The sequence below is a fragment of the Otolemur garnettii genome, unplaced genomic scaffold (assembly GCF_000181295.1).
Source record: "Otolemur garnettii isolate 467f Iridium unplaced genomic scaffold, OtoGar3 scaffold00023, whole genome shotgun sequence".
NCBI lineage: Eukaryota > Metazoa > Chordata > Mammalia > Primates > Galagidae > Otolemur > Otolemur garnettii.
In genome coordinates, this window is record NW_003852418.1 from 9,802,920 (window position 1) to 9,819,065 (window position 16,146).

General features: G+C 45.5%; 1 pseudogene; it reads right to left on the bottom strand.

The window, feature by feature from the left end:
• Positions 1-13,056: 13,056 nt before the first annotated feature.
• Positions 13,057-14,982, bottom strand: LOC100945034 (annotated as a pseudogene).
• Between the last annotated feature and the right edge of the window lie 1,164 nt (positions 14,983-16,146).

A 16,146-nucleotide genomic window follows, 5' to 3' on the forward strand; every position in this document is an offset into this window, starting at 1 on the left:
GCTATATTTGATTTAACCATTGTGTTAGAGATACCTGGCCATTTTCCATTTACTTAGGTATTCATTCATTTACTTTTGCTGTTATAAATATTACTGTTGAGAACATCTTTAAATTTTTAACAACACTTTTTGTTATGCAGAACTTTTAATGTTTAATGTGAAGTCAATTGCAAGAGAAACACCTCCTTAACTGATTTAAGCAGAAGTCAAATGTATTGATTCATAGAACTTAAAAACTCAGGTACTGGTGGATTCAAGGGATTAAACAACCTCCTCAGGATTGTTTATTTCAGCTCTGTTCTTCATAACGGTGGGCTGCCTGCGGTAGTAATAAGGCTTCCAGTAGCTCTAGAACCATTTATATTTTAAGTCCACTTAAAATGATTTGAGTAGAATAACAGAACCTCAGTCTAAACAATGGTTCTAACCTCTTTCCTCCGACCCCACCACACACACATAACAAGAAGCCTTCAGGTAATTAGCTCAGAGAAGGATTCAGTAACTCAAAGTGTAACGCTCTGGGTACATTTCTTTGTAATTCTATTAGTCATTTTGGGATAGTCTAAAAATGGCTGCCACATGTTGTATTCACCCAACAGCATCCAGGGAAGGCAGGGAAGGAATCCCTGTGGCAGGCTCAACTTTCTTTACCAGATGGGGCGAATCTTCCCCAGGACTCACCTTCCACCCACAACCCCAACAGATATGGCTGGGCTGGGTCATGTGACTGCTCTCCCTGCAAATGGGGTTGGGGACAGGAAGCAGGAATTGGCACTCTCAGCCTCTGGATTAGGGGTGTGAGGGGTGGGGAGCTGTTGGGTGGGTGCTCAGCAGCATCTGTCCCTGAGCCTTGTCTCACCCAACCGCTTCTGCTCCAGGGACAGGGCTCTGGAGGGCGGGATCAACTCCTGCCTAGAACCATGCCTGGTTGGGGGATTTACCAGCTGATTGGCCAGACCAGGTCACGTGCTCCACCCTCAGCCCCAGACCTGGAGCTCAACCTGAACTCAGGACTGGCTGAGAGCAAGTGCATGTGTGTTTGTCGGAGTCTGGTTATCAGAAGGTGGGGAAACGGGTGCCAGAAAGTCAAAGGAGGACGTTTACGCTAGAGCAGCCACAGGAACATGGCATAATCGTCACTGGTGGTCATGTCAATTTCTAAGAGTGAATTTCTGGCTAATGCTGACCTTTGGTAACTTTCTCTCCATTTTATTTTCCTCTCAGCCATGAAGGGCGAGAGGGACACTTTAGTTAACTCTTTACCTTTTCCTCTGCCCTCCCCTGTCCTTATCCCTTTCCATCTGTGCCAATTGCCCCTTTGAAAATGAGTGTCTTTAGGTGGGAATTCAGGGAGCTTAACCTAATCAGTGTGGACCAAGTTGAGTCCTCAGTAAAGTCACAGGCACAGGTCTTATTCTTTTATTTTTATTTATTTATTTATTTATTATTTTTTGCAGTTTTTGGCTGGGGTGGGGTTTGAACCCGCTGCCTCCCACATATAGGGCCGGCACCCTACTCCTTTGAGCCACAGGCGTCACCCTTATTTTTATTTTTTTTTTTAGAGACAGGGTCTCTGTTGCTCAGGCTGGAGTGTGCAGTGGTGCCATCAAAATTCACCACAGGCTCCAACTCCTGGGCTCAAGCCATACTTTTACTCGGCCTCCCAGGTAGCTGGGACTTAAGGCCTGAGCACTATGCCCAGCTCACAGATACCTTTAAAGATCTCCCTTCCAGCCTCTGTGTCTATAGAGAGAGGTGGTGTCATTGCAAAGGATAATGGCATCTTCCCATCATCTCTCGGACATTCTGTTTCCACCATCCTCCACGGAAGCCATCCAATCCCACTTTACTCTCCCCACACACCCATTAGCAGCTTGTAAAGAATCAGAGCTACGTGAAGCCTGGAAATCAGCGTGTTCCAGCACCAGCTCAGCTACAAAAACAATCTGAAAGCTCACAGCTTTAAAATGACTTGGCAGTCTGTCTATAAAATATCCTGTGGCTCAAAAGAGGGTGAGAGCATGCCCGCATACATTAGAGATCCATTGATTGCTTCTGGAGCTAGGTAACCTTTGTCCACCAAAACGAGAGAACAGCTGAAGCCTGATCAATCAAACCAGCCGTTAAGAATCCTGCCTAGTCCACAAGCCTGCTCCAGCTCTGGGGGCCCAGGGAGAAAAAATGAAAGGGAACAGGTTTTAGCCATAAATGCAGGGAACGCGCTGACAGGCCTGGACAAAGGTTGACAAGGTTGAAGACTTCATTGTGCCCATGGTTTGGGACTTTCTTTAACTCCCTCCTGGGCTACGTGTAAGGGAGAAAAATGCAAATTGACCTTGGGGTTCTGAGATCAGAAGCCACCCTGCAAGGTGACTGTTCTGCCTCCCGGCACCTGCATCCTGGGGCTGCATGTTTATGGTCAGAGCAAATATAGGCTGAGGAGAGGGAGGGGCAGGGGACTCTGAACTTGTCTCTTCTCAGCAAGAGGGTCTCTGTGAGTTTGCTCGGGCCAAGAAACTTGACATTCACCATTTCCAGACCAACCACAAAGTACGTCTGTGCCTAATTCAACAAAAATATCGGAGGGGGGACAATAGATGGCTGATCCCCGGAGCCATATATTAAATGAGGATGGGTGGATTATTAAGGGGTACTCTGTATTTAAACTCAGATCTTTCAGTTGTTTTGAATAAAATTTTATTTTGCAGAGAGCTCATTTTGACTCTTAAAGAAGAAAACACGCTTTTGGAGGATACATCTTTTGTTTAAAAATCTAATTTGGGAAACACTCGTATATATCAAAGAGCTGTGGGGAGGGATAATCGTCACAACATAGCAATGCATTTTTACCAAAAAATTTGAAATATGTATCAGTTTCCTATCCTTGCTGTAGCAAATTACCAAAAATGGAGTGTCTTAACACAGTACTTATTTATTCCCTTACAGTTCTGGAGTGTCTGAAGTGTGTTGACAGGGTTGCTTTTGGGGAGAATCCCCTTCTTGCTTTTCTAATCTCCAGGAGCTGCCGGCCTGCCTTGGCTTGTGGCCCCACCCTCATCTTCAAAGCCAGCAATGTAGTCTCTTCCCATCTCTCCCTCTCTCTTGTTCTCTCATCCTGCTCATGTCACCTGTTTCTCACTCTGCCTCTCCATCCTGTTATGTGCTGTCTGTATACACAAGTCTGTACAGAAGCACACAAATGGGTAGAGGTGTGGCATCAGGACTGAGGCTGGCACCCCAACACCTGCACCATGGGGGAGGGTGGCAGGGGAAGGCCCAGGAAGGGAGATTGGGGCAGACTTGCCCTAAAAGGAGACTATATTTAAATCATTTTAAAGTCTCTTTTTCTATTATATGAGAGACTATTAGTTGTTGTCTGCAGTTTTCTTACCAAAGGTAGAATAAAATTTGTAGTAACATCTCCTTAGATCAGGGGTGGGGGGTGTGCAGGGTGAGCTGGGGAAAGCACCCTGGTGAGCAGCGGGAGGCGAGGTGTGGGTGGAGCCTGTGCATGTCCAGGGAGCAGAGCCCTGCCCAGGAAGCCATTTGTGAGGGTGTACCCAGGAAACCCAAGTCCTCCTGTCCTGTCCCCCGTGGTTACGGAGCCTCCAGTGGACCCAAGGCAGAAGCCCTTCTTCACAATGTTGTCCCCCTTTCTGAACTGGGTGGGTGAGGTCAGGGAGGAGCCTTGTCAGGGGCCGCACAGCTGGGGACTGGGCAGCTGATCTCAGCCAAGCCCATAACTGGACTCTGCAGCCCTTGATTTTAACCAAACAGACACCCTCCCAGCCCCTCCCCCTATCCTCTGTCCCTCGTGAAGAAATAACAGGCGGGCTCACTGGATGCCCTTGCTCTATTTATTTTTCAGTGTCTGCTCCATAAACCCTTGGACGCCCATGTTAATTTTCCTTATAGCTGTGACCTCACCTTCCAGTTATGCACAGTGCTCCAGCTGGGCAGCCCCAGACCACACGGGGCCCAGCTCTGGCTGACATTTGGGGCTGTGAGTCTTGGTCTTGGCTGACAAAGGCAGCAGGTTCTCTGTCAACCTCATTTTCTCCAAAGTGCAAATAGTTCCGTGAGCAGCTCCAGGGACTGTGGATTATAAACAACACACATGAGGGCTGAAACCCTGGGTTTATTGGTTTCTTCAAAAAGCACAAAGATTGGGAGGTGCTGACATTAAAAGGAAAAAAACAAGGTTTCGTGGAACTCTGTGGCTTTGGGTTTTTCTACATAGGGACACCCTAAGGATTGTGTGTCATACTTTATTGGCATTTGGGACCCTAGGGAATGCTCTGTTTTGCTTGGTTTCCCACCTAAACCCTCATTCATCCATTCACTTAAGAAGTTACCGTGTGTCTGTCATGCACCAGGCTCTGTTCTGGGCTCACGGTACAGAGTGGGGCATCGAAGGGGAAGGTCTGACACTGTGGAGCTCACAGTCTGGTCAGGGTCGATCAAAATGAAGACAAGGTGTATCCAGTGTGTATCAGGAGGTGGCTGGGGCTGAGAAGGAAAGTGAAGCCAGGAATGGGGGTTTGGAGTGCAAGGGGGGCTCCTCAGAGGACATTGACTTGGAGCAGAGGCCATGAGAAGGGGAGAGACAGGCTAGTATCTTGGGGGCGGGAGGAATGATCCAGGCAGAGGGAACAGCAAGCGCAAAGGCTCTGAGGCAGGACCACGTCTGGCTTGTTTGAGCAGCTTTCAGGGACAGTGGCTGCAGAAGAGTGAAGGGGGGAGATGTGTATGGAGAAGGTCCGAGAGGTGGAGAGACCAGACCCCCCGCCCCCAACCAGGGTCTTGTAGGAACACTTTGGAGGGTTTTGAATAAAAAGGAGTGTATTAATTTTCTCTTGCTGCATAACAAATTATCACAAACTTAGCGGCCTGCAACAACACAAATGTATCAATCTCTGGTTTCTATAGACCAGGAGTCACCTGTGTTTTGACTGGGTCCTCTGTGCTAGGTCTCACAAGGCTCAAAACAAGATGCAGGTTTGATGTGTCATTTAAACCGGTGGTTTTCAACCTTTTGTAAAATCTCGTGGCAAACTTGAACCTACCGTTAAACTTCTGTGGTGCACTTAAATTATGTTGATCAAAATAAAAAAGAGTGAAAAAAAGAATATACTTACTGGGCTTGGAATTTCTTTCAAAAATAGGTTAATGATTGATCTTTAAATTTTTTTTGCAGTGCACCTAAGATCCTCTCACAGCACCCCCGTGTGCCATGGCACACCGGTTGAAAATCACTGATCTAGAGGCTTGACGAGGGAAAGATCCTGCTTCCAAACTCCCTCAGTTTGTTGGATGGAATCAATTCCTGGGCGTCCGAAGGGCTGAGGTCCCTGTGCTCTTGCTAGCTGTCAGCTGGACACCCCTCTCAGCCACGAGCTGTCACTCTCAGGCCCACGTTCCCCCCCCCCAACTCTAGGGGAGGGGAGCAGGAATCTTGGGGCCAACTTAGAATCCTTTCTGTGCCAGGATGAGTGATCTGACTACTAGTTAAGATGATTGCTGTGACCATGGGGTTCAGAACAGCCTAGGGGGAGGCGGGGACAGGCAGCAAGTGCAGAGCCTGGGAAATCAGTGAGGAGACAGTTCTGATTGTGGCTCTGACCACTGTAGAGGCAGCCGAGGTGACAGAAGAAGTGTTTGAAGCCTGGTTAAAGTGGCTGCAAAATACATTGCAAGGTTTTGGAAAAAGGGACATGGGAAGAGTAAAAACTTGTCACAGGTTGATTCCGGGCTTGTCAGTCTGAGCGACTTGAATTTCCAGCTGTAGGAGCTTATCCAAGCTTTATCAAGAAGTGTAAAAGATTACAAAGAATTCGGTTTTTTTTTGTTTCTGGTGTTAAAGGTAGACATATGCTCCGATTTGGTCCTTTATTTAAAAAACAAACAAACAAACAATGTTCTATGTGTGCAGATGAAGCATATCGCCTAATGTGGATCCCAAATTGTGATTTTTTTTTCATATTTTCAAAGAATAATATAAGAAAATGAGGTCTGCAACTTTATCAGCATTTTTTTTTTTTCAGCTAGTGGTTCCTGAAAAAACCGCAGCACAAAAGAATCAGTGACAATAATTTGTGAAAGAATTACACATAAGCCAGGAATTGGCTCGCTTTGCTGGTTTTGACTTGAATTAGATGTAAGACAGATGAGTCGAACGAGGTCTGTTATGCAGCAGAAAGCACGGCGGTGTCACATGGAGCCGTAAAGGTGCAAAAATTGAGCAGAAACATATGTTCTTCAGAAATTAGCTGTTAGGTACGAGCTTTTTTTCTTGTTGATGTTATCGGTATGAAATCCAATATTATCCTAGGGAAAGGAAACAAGGCCACTTAACTGCTGGATGACAAGCTGTCTTGCACTTCATCAAATCCACTCGTTTACTTGACACGCGGCTCATACCCCTAGGAAGATAAGAGGCAGCGTATCTCTGCTTGGTCTCATGGTGCGTTTTGGAGTAGATGCCAGCTCCATGTGTTGACCACAGTGTGCGAGGCCATTCCGGAAGGACAGATCCTTGGCAAAACGTTCTGTAGTTTTGCAAATACAAAAGACAAACTAATAAAACCAAAGCATCCATGCTGGACGCCAGGCGCCCAGGGCTCCCTCCCACACTGCGACGCGTCTCCTGCCAGGGAAATGGATCAGACGCAGCCATGTTGCCTTTGCTACCTCGTAGCTCTCTCTTCTTTGGGAAATTAGGCTTTTGTTTTAATTTCAGAATGGAAGTGGTTGAGAAGGCACCCTGGCAACCCCCTCCATGTCAAGAACAGGTGTTACCAAGAGCGGCTATTTCCAGCAGCTCCTCCTTTCCCTTTAAAGTCTTTGGGGGTGGGGAGGGAGAACAGAGAGGTGGGCAAAGGCTTCTCTTTGCTCCATCCATGCTGTCTTTTACTTCTTATTTTATTTTTTTATTAAATCATAGCTGTGTACATTAATGCAATCATGGGGTACAATGTGCTGGTTTTAGATACAATTTGAAATGTTTTCATCAAGCTGGTTAACATAGCCTTCATGGCATTTTCTTAGTTATTGTGTTAAGACATTTATATTCTACATTTAGTAAATTTTGCTTGTACCCTTGTAAGATGCACCGTAGGTGTGGTCCCACCAATTACCCTCCCTCCACCCATCCTCCCCCCTTCCCCCCTTCTCCCCTTTCCCCTCCTTCTTGGGTTATAATTGGGTTATAGCTTTCAAATGAAAGCTATTGTTTGGTTTCATATTAGGGCTGAGTACATTGGATACTTTTTCTTCCATTCTTGAGATACTTTGCTAAGAAGACTATGTTCCAGCTCCTCCATGTAAACATGAAAGAGGTAAAGTCTCCATCTTTCTTTAAGGCTGCATAATATTCCGTGGAGTACATATACCACAACTTATTAATCCATTCATGGGTCGATGGGCACTTGGGCTTCTTCCATGACTTAGCAATTATGAATTGGGCTGCAGTAAACATTCTGGTACATATATCTCTGTTATAATGTGATTTTGGTCTACTAGGATACATACCTAGTAGAGGAATTGTAGGATCAAATGGCAGGTCTAGTTTTAGATCCCTAAGTGTTCTCCAAACATCTTTCCAAAAGGAATGCATTAGTTTGCATTCCCACCAGCAGTGTAGAAGTGTTCCCTTTTCTCCACATCCATGCCAACATCTCTGGTTTTGGGATTTTGTGATATGGGCTAATCTTACTGGAGTTAGATGATATCTCAAAATAGTTTTGATTTGCATTTCTCTGATGATCAAAGATGATGAGCATTTTTTCTTGTGTCTGTAGGCCATGTGCCTGTCTTCTTCAGAGAAGTTTCTCTTCAAGTCCCTTGCCCACCCTGAGATAGAACCACTCATTCTTTTCTTGCTAATAAGTTTGAGTTCTCTGTGAATTCTGGTTATTAAACCTTTGTTGGAGACATAATCTGCAAATCCATACTCTCTTCTTAACCCAAAGATGAGGGTCAAGATGTTTTCAAGGCTCCTGGGCTAAAAAATTCTAATAGCAGAAAGGCAGAAAGTAGCTTAATCATGAAAGGGGCCTGCCTGCTATTTTCCCCTAAAGGGCTGGAATTTTTAGTCAGTGCTGGGGGAGGGAGGAGGCCCAGCAGGTGGCTCTGCCCAGCAGTTTCACCATCGCTGGGTTTTACTGAACAAAGGCGAATTCTGTAAATGTGATCACAATCCAAATTGGGATGTGATCACAATTAGCAGCTAAACAGGTGGGTTCCACCTGTGGTTCTCAGCATCTTCGGCTGCAATTGTGGTTTGAGGAATCTTGCTAAGACAGGGAGCTCCTTAAGGAAGGTACCTGTGCCTTATTCATCCCGGATGAACCACGCACCAAGTAGACATGCGATGTGTGGAGTGAGCCTGTGTCCTGGTCTAAGTGGGGGAGTCCTGGCATGTCTCTATCTTTTTAATTATTCACCAACCTTCAGCTCTGTTCCCTATCTACCTTAAGCAGAGGAAATTCATGTCCAGGATGTTGAGTGGCTTTATGACAATGTTGATTTCTTACCTCAAGTGATGAAAGCATCAGTTGGGAGCAGGGGTGCACACCTGGCTTGCCTGCGAGGTTCATGATGTTCAGCTTGTTCTGGTGTAATCATGAACAGAGCCCCCAACACTGACACATGTCCTTGGTGGGACATCCCACCATTTTAGGCACGGGCCAGGCACAACTAAATTCAGACGTCAAAGTCAGTGGTCACCAGGACATCTTAAAGTTGGCCTAACTTTTTGGGACCAAATGGGTGTAAAATTGTCCCAAGATCCATTTCATTGAGGTTGTCAAACAATGGGTTCACAGACACCCAACAGTAACTCTGATTAGATCAGTGTAGGTCATGTGCCTGCCTGGTAATGAATTCTTGTTGCCCAGGAAACGCTGGAGCTAGTAGGTTTAACCTGGAACATGGGTCCCACTTCCTAAGTCTGGGATGTCTTTCCCTCCATGCCACATTTTTTAAGCAAAAATCAAGCTGTTGGCATAAACTCCCCTCACTAAAATATGGGCTCTTTTGAGGCAAGCATTTTTATCCGTGTTGTTTAGTGCTATATTTTGAGCATGGAGAAAAATAACACTCAGCTGTAGAAGCTCCTTAAATATCTGTTGAATGAATAAATAGTGAGAAGACAAGCAGTGAGTTTTCTTGAAGCTGTCTCTTGTATAAATGGGACACCCTGTATCACTCCAAGTGTTCTGCAAAAAAGCAATAAGATGAGACCAAGCACAAGGACCTCCCGCCAAGAGAAGCATCCTTTTGTGTTGAAAAACATGTTTGAAATCACCGACCTGTGGCCTCTGTGAGTCTCTTGTATGCCAATGATTCAAACTCTCCAGAACTTCAAGGGCTGGACTTGGTCAACCACATTGATGGGAACCGTGATGCCTCCTCATGGGAAGAGAAGCTCCTTCTCCCAGACAAAGTGGGGCACTGAGTGTGAGAGAGCCCAGAGGATGCAGGGCCTCCCACAGGTCACTTCCCAGAAGCATCCTTCCTTCCGGTATGAAATGTGCACCGGGGAGGATGTTCTTACCAAGCTGACGTTGGTGAACTCTGGTTCCGCCTGGCAGAGGAACGTGCTGCTGAATCACGTTTGTGGGCAGAGATTATGTCCTCTGTTCCTAGTGTGATTCCTGGCAGCCTACAGGGACTGAAAACTGTGACTTTGGGGCTGGGAAGGTGAATTCCCTTAGTTGAGATTTGTCAGTTTCTCCAAAGAGCCACACCATGGTCCCATCCCATGGTAAGGACTGTGGATGGGGGTGGAGGGCAGACAGGGGGCTGGCAGTCTTGGGTCTCCTGCAAGGCCACCCATCTACTGTGGTTGGCATATTCTTTGGGTGGCTGCATCCATTGTCCAGGATCCTTTGGTTGTAAGCAACGCAGTCAGGCTTTGGCCAGCCTGACCCAAACTGTGGATGGATGTGGGGTGACTCTGGGAGAAAAGAAGGGCTAAGGTACAAGGCTCCAGAAGGGCAAGACTTGGGTCAACTCTGGGAAATCTCTTTGAGGCACATATTTGGGGTGGTGGCCCATTCATTCTAGTTTCTTGGGTCACCCTTCTCAAGATACAACTTCCCAGGAGAGAAGTCTGATTGTGGGCCTCCTGCTTACCCTCCTGCCGGAGCACCTGGCTCATGTGTTCCACCGAGATGGCAACAAAGTGGGCACAGACTCCCTTAGGGGAAACTGAAGTCCTGGACACAAGAGAGGGGAATGGGCGATGGCCGGCCACCAGGCACAGGGGCCCATGCTACCCACTCTGAGATCCTGCAGCTTGGGATGTGCCAGCACTTAGTAGGTCTTCAAGCATTTAAAATAGCATCCCTTACTCCCTCCCTTCAACCTATAGCACTTTGATTTATTTCTAACAATCTCATTGACTTACCTTGTTAATTTCATGCTTTTGTTTCTTTGGGTTAGAATTAGGTCTAACTTATTTTTGATTCTTCCCTGTTCACCTGAGTTCTTGACACAGGATGGAATCTCAATCATCGTTTATTGTAGAAATGAACGATTGAAAACTTGTGTTAAAAAGGAGAAAGCCTGAGTCAAACTGATGGATGTATCTTTGCAGTATGGGGGAAAACTTCATTTGTGGTAAGAAAAAATATTTGAAAATTGTAAATAAGACACAGAGACGATTGAGAGACCTTAGACCTAGGGTCTAGGGCAGTCTAACAAGTCCACATAAAGGGTATGTGAGTCCCTAACGAGGTGTGACTTTGACTCTCTATTTGTCATTGATTAGGGATGAGACATTTCACAACTCTGGGAACTTAGATGTTGACCCACAGAAAATTATAAAGGATGGTGTTTTTCTTTTCTTTTCTGATGGTACTAAAGATAACCCCAAAGTCATGTGATATTTTTATTGTCCATTAAAGTATTGAAGTAATTGTATCTGATGTAGCAATGGTTGGAATTCTTGTTCTTATTTTCCGTGTAGAATCAACCTTTGCTATCCTATTAATTCTAGATTTGATAAATGCTTACCATCTAGTTCATGGGAATTACATTCTGAACATTTTTGAGCATTGTACTTTGATCATAGAGATATTTAGAAAACTGGACATTTTCTAAAACTGAATGGTTTTCATTACATTAAACTATCAAGTTCATGCTAAAAACACCTTTTTCTGGAATAACATCTGGAATGCATGTTGTCACTTTTCTCTACCAATCACTGGCTCCCTCCTTTATAGCTCTCAACCAGGGACTTGGGAATTTGACCCTCCTTTTTCTTTGTTTCATGCTCCTACGCTGATTTTTAGTCCAGAAACTGGAAGTGATGCAACCGAGGTCAAGAGCAGAGCTACAAGACTTGTGCTGGGGAAACGACTGGGAAATAACACTGACCATGAGTTGTGGTCTTCCGTGGAAAAGCTATTCAGGGACATGTCTCCTCTTGTGTGTCTGCACATCCTCAAAGGAGGAGCAGAAATCCACAGTCCCGTCCCCCTCACAGCTGGAGAGCAGATGTGTGACATGGAGTGCACTGATCTGAGGGAGACCAACAAGAATTTAACGCAAGGAGAGGGTAGGAAAGGCGGCAGCAGGCAGAGTCCATTCTGTAGGAGGCACTACAGAGACACAGGGCTTTCAGAAGCTGCCAGAGGAGAGGTCTGCCACCCAGTACCCCACTGTCAGTGTCAGTGACATGAGCTGCAGGGCCTGTGACCAGCAGCGGTAGCCATGGGTCTGCCTTGTTTCTGGTTATACAAGCTCCAACCCTGATCCCCTGGCCTTGCAGAGGGGCTGGGAGCCACTAAATGAATTCCTCTTTTTGGCTAAGCTGGTTAGAGTATATTCTACTCTTTGCAACTCAGACCAGAGGCTGATCCTAACTGGGAAAAACTGGGGTACGGGGACCTTGGTGATGCTTGGATCAGAGCTAGCTAGTTAGAGGCAGAGAAGTGTCTAGATGTGTTCTAGACTGTCTATAATTTTTCATAAGATTGGGTTGCTACCAGATTACCTTGCTGTCGACTCTTGTAAATGCTTGCTTAACCTCATAGGCAATATCTCAGCCATAATTGTTCCTGAAGTGCTATCCTGAGCTTTGATTTCCGAATTCTATGATGCCTCTTAACAAATGCACATGGTGGAAGATTATCTGAATATTGACCTGCATAAGTCTTAGGGGAAAAAAAAAAAAAACTAGTGAAATATCCAGGGTTTAGCATACCCACCAACTGGCGTGCCAGCAGGGGTAGCAAATGAAAATATATATTCAAAAATTTGGTGATGGGGAAATTACTCTTGGATGAGCTTTCTAATCATTGACTTCAAAGAAGGATTTTGTTAGTGCAGTGAAATGCAAATGGTACATTATAATTTGATGTTTTCCATGCAAATGGAAAAGTAGCAGAAATATCTGTCATTTCAGTTCGAGGAAGGGCCCCCCAGGGAAGAGGAAAGCGATATACATTGTCACATCAGGACGTGGTTTGTTTTGGGTAGTTGAAAAAACAGGCATCAAGTTTCTTAAGATTTGCTTTGGCTGTAAATCACGGAGACCTCTAACCCTTCTCCAAATAACTTAAGGATTTATTTTTCCTCCTGTTAAATAAGTCAACAGACAGGTTGTCCAGGGATAGAAGGGTAGTTACTCCATGGTAACAGGAGGGATCCAGGCGCTTTCTGGATTCCTACTTCACTGTCCCTTCTTGAGCTTTGTCTTCATGCCCTCAAGATGGCTGCTAAAGCTCCAGCAGCAAAGGGCACCTGCTTGCTGAGTCAGCTCCTGTTAAATAGTTTTCTTGGAAGTGCCACCCAGTAGCCTATGTTTAGTAACCATTGGCTAGGTCAGTGCAGTGTCCCACAAATATTTGCGGTACAAGAGCCTGGGAACATTTTTATTTTTATTTATTTATTTTTCCATAATAAAAATGTATTCTTACACAAATGTAGAGCTTTTGAACAATAAAAAGAGAGGTCCATGGTGATGGGTCAAGGTTGATTCTACCTGGATCTGGTGTGAAGAAGACATGAAGCAACACTTGGGCAGCTCCAGGCGGTCGAGGCGTGTGGTTACCAGCTCTGCTCCATGTATGTGGAGATAGCGATTTCCTCTGGAAGTTCTGCCACATTCACCTCAAACCGGTCCTGGACATCATTGAGGACTTTGGCATCATTCTGATCAGACACAAAAGTGATGGCCAGGCCTTTGGTGCCAAAGCAACCCGCCCGGGCCACCCGGTGGAGGTAGGTGTCAGAGTCCTCAGGCATGTCATAGTTGAAGACAATGTCGACTCGCTCAGTGTCCATCCCTTGGCCAAACAGATTGGTGGCCACCAGGATCTGCAGCTGGAAATCCTTGAACTGCTGATAGCGTGACAGGCGCTCCTCCTGGGCCGTGCCCCAGTGGATGGCAACCGCTGGGAAGTTCTGTCCCATGAGGACCTGGGCCAGGGCCATGCAGCACTGCATGGACTTGACAGAGATGACCACCTGGTCAAACTCTAGCACATCCAAGAGATCAAAGAGTTGGCGGTTCTTCTTACTGCTCTGGAGTTTGACATAGTACTGCTGTAGTCCTTGCAGCGTGAGCTTGGGCTCCTCATCCACAAACACCTCCATGGGATCCTGCATGAACTTCCTGCAGACAGGGCGGATCTCCTGGCTCAGGGTGGCACTGAACATCATGCACTGCTTCTCTCGGGGCGTCAGGCAGAAGATCTCCTGCACGTCCTGCCGCATGTCCAGCCGCTCCAGCATCTTGTCACACTCGTCCAGCACAAAGTGCTTCACGTTCTTCAGGTTGAGGCTCCTGTGCCGCACAAGGGCCAGGATCCGCCCCGGGGTCCCCACCACAACATGGGGACAGCTTTTCTTCAATACTTTTTCATCTTTCTTGATGGAGAGGCCACCGGAGAAGACAGATACCTTGACACTGGGCATGTACTTGGAGAAGTGCTCATATTCCTTGCTGATCTGGAAGGCCAGCTCCCAATGGCACATGACCAAGACTGTCACCTGTCCGTTGACGGGCTCGATCTGTTGCAGGGTGGCCAGCACAAACACTGCTGTCTTGCCCATGCCAGACTTGGCCTGGCACAGGCCGTCCATGCCCAGAATGGCCTGTGGAATGCACTCGTGCTGGACCTCAGACGGATGCTCAAAGCCACAGTCCCCAATGGCCCTCAGGAGCTCTGGCTTCAGCAGAAAGTCCCGGAAGCCAAAGCTATGGATGGAAACATAGGCTCCCTTGACGTCTTTCTTAGGGGGAGCTGGAGGAGCCTGGGGTTCTTCATCTTCCTCGTAATCCAAAAGTTTGTTTTCTACCCTGCTCTGCCAGGATGCTGGTTCCTCGCTCGTCCTTGAGTGCTGAGAAGAACAGACGCCCAACTCTAGTTCACCGCTGTGCACGGGGATACAACCTGCCCCGCCTCTGCCTCCTGCTTCCGATTGCGGCTTTGCCCACTGGACCGCTGCCTTTTTATTCAAGAAAGCAGGAAGTGGTGATTGGATAGCTCAGGAGCCGGCTGCCTTTTCATTCAAGGGAGGTGGAAGTGGTGATTGGATTGTTCAGGAGGCATCGAGATGCTATTGGTGGAGAGGGGAAAGAGGGCGTGTCTTACGCCTCGGGTTCATTTGTTAATCTAAAAGCAAGCAGGCTAAATTTAGGAGTGAGCTGACAACACGCCAGGTGCATGATTAAAAAAAAAATCTTTCTTCAAGGGTTATCATAGGAATATTTTAAATTTATGTTTTGCCTAGATAATACATGGTTCCCAAAGGCTTGCCCTCTCTTTTTCCACCGAACCCATAAAACCACCCCATTTCTGTGGCTCCTCATAATTTCTTTTCTTCTATATCCTTCCAGCATTTTCTCGGTAGAAATACAATTGTATATATTTTTATATCTTCCCACCTTCCACATTCCAAGGGTTGTATTATTTGGGCCCTCTGAGAAGCTGTTACCGAGACAGACTTAAGTGTGAGGGTGGTTACCATCGTTGGGATTTTTCAGTCAAAGGGAAAACGTATTTGAAATTGATAATAAATATTTCTAAAATTGTTCCCCATAGGGATTGTACCGTTTTGTATTCCACCAGCAAAGTATGAGATCACGGTTCTTCTCATCTTGCCAAAGCAGTGTGCTGTCAAGTTCTCAATTCTGTCAATCTTCTGTGTAAAAGTGGTACGATTTTAATTTGCATCTGTCTTCTTATGAGCTTGGTCATCTTTTCATGTCTTTAAGGGTCATTCATGTCCCTTTTTCTATGGACTCTCTATGCCCTTTGCAATTTTTCTTTTGGGTTACTGAGTTCTATATAAGGGAGATTAGCTTTCTGCCTCCTAACTTTTTCAGGATGTAATTTATCTTTTCCCCTTATTAATAGTGTGTGATGCTAGGCAGAAGTTATTCTGTGTAGTAGAATTAAGCAATCCTTTATTTTGTAGTTTCATAGTTTTAATTAGAAGGCCTTTCCTCTCAATAAGATTCCAAAAGAATTGTTGTTCCATGTCTTTTTCTAGTACTTTCATGTGTGACTTGCTATATGTGTGTGTGTGTGTTTTAATTAAATCCTCTATTGGTTTGTAGTTTACCCAAGTGTATCTTACAAAATACGAATTTGCTTATCTTTTTCAAGAAGGCTACCCAGTTGTCCTAAGGCCATTTATTTAATGTGTAAATAATACATGTTTATTTTACTGATTCTGTCCTATACTAATATGTGGGTGCTCTGTATCTGGACCTTTTTTGTTCTATTCCATTTGTCTGTCAGTCTCTTCATGCATAAATGCCATACTGCTTAAATTATTTAAGTTATATGATCTTTTTAATTAGTTGATATCACTAATGTCAGTGCTATCATAGTTCTTCCTTTTTTTAAAATTAAATCATAGCTGTGTACATTAATCCAATCATACAATGTGCTGGTTTGATATACAATTTGAAATGTTTTCATCAAACTGGTTAACATAGCCTTCACGATATTTTCTTAGTTATCCTGTTAAGACATTTATATTCTACACCTAGTAAATTTCACATGTACCCTTGTAAGATGCACCGTAGGTGTGGTCCCACTAATTACTCTCCCTCCACCCATCCTCCCCCCTCCCCTCCCCTCCCTCTCCACTTTCACCTTCTTCTTGGGCTATAATTGGGTTATA